The 955-nt window shown below is 44.3% G+C and overlaps 1 non-coding gene across 1 annotated transcript; it reads left to right on the top strand.

Annotated features, from left to right (window-relative positions):
- Nucleotides 1-374: 374 nt before the first annotated feature.
- On the top strand, nucleotides 375-446 carry TRNAE-UUC (transfer RNA glutamic acid (anticodon UUC)). Its single transcript has one exon. It is a non-coding gene; the product is annotated as a tRNA-Glu (tRNA).
- The last annotated feature ends 509 nt before the right edge of the window (nucleotides 447-955 follow it).

The raw sequence follows: 955 nt of genomic DNA, 5'->3' as shown, positions 1-955 counted from the left end.
CAGTCTTCCTTTCCTCTGCCCTTCTTTAGTAGAGCCTTTCTTTCCGCTCCCTCAATCATTGATTGTAATAGTCTTGAATTCGCAAAGATTCATAATTTATGGGCTTCCCGAAGAGTACAGAAAGACGCATCATCAGAGCTTTCTTATCTTGAAAATCTATTAATATCTTCTTCTTTCTTTCGTAATTGAGTCGAGTGAGTTGTAGAAGGGGGCGTGGTTGGTGTCTCATCGGTGGGGGAAGGGGGGACGAGGCGCCGAATTCACATCATCAATCGCCAAGATAAAGACAAAGGAAATCCTCGAATTGCGTATATCAAAGGAAGGACTGAGAAAGTTGCAGGCCCACTCCTAGGTATATGAAGAATGGCTTTTTGGTCCCTTTCGTCCAGTGGTTAGGACATCGTCTTTTCATGTCGAAGACACGGGTTCGATTCCCGTAAGGGATAGGTACTCATTCCCGGCCGCTTTTAGTCTGAATTGCTGAGTGATCGCTCGCTATCTGGCTGAAAAAGGTGGTCCGGAAGCTCCCCCAGCAAGCAAGACGAGATCACCACTTTTCTCAGTAATGGACTTCCTTTCATTCTTCCTTACTTAGCCTGAGATCTCCTTTCATAGATTGAAGAACCTCCAAATCTCCATGCATGCCTTCTTTCCACATCTCTTTTTTTCTAAGTAGAGCATTTTCAGGTACAAAACGAAAGGTCAAAGAAGTGAACTTTTTCTCAATCCAACACAGACCGTAGGGACAAGACCCATTTGATTTAGATTCCGGTAATGCGGGTAGAGATGCGGATAGTAATTAGACCTATCATTTACAAGCTTGCATGAGAAAAGAAGAACTCTAACGGAGCAGCAAACCTTGTCAATTGTTCTGCTCTCAGGCTCAAAGTAATAGGTTGAATAGTCCTCCGGACCGTAGCGGTAGTGTGATTTTCCTTCCTCCTTCCCTTCTCAG

Source organism: Cucumis melo, chromosome 12 (assembly GCF_025177605.1).
Source record: "Cucumis melo cultivar AY chromosome 12, USDA_Cmelo_AY_1.0, whole genome shotgun sequence".
In the NCBI taxonomy this organism is placed as follows: Eukaryota; Viridiplantae; Streptophyta; class Magnoliopsida; order Cucurbitales; family Cucurbitaceae; genus Cucumis; species Cucumis melo.
Note: the sequence above shows the minus strand (reverse complement) of the source record. Positions and strands in the feature narration are given on the sequence as shown.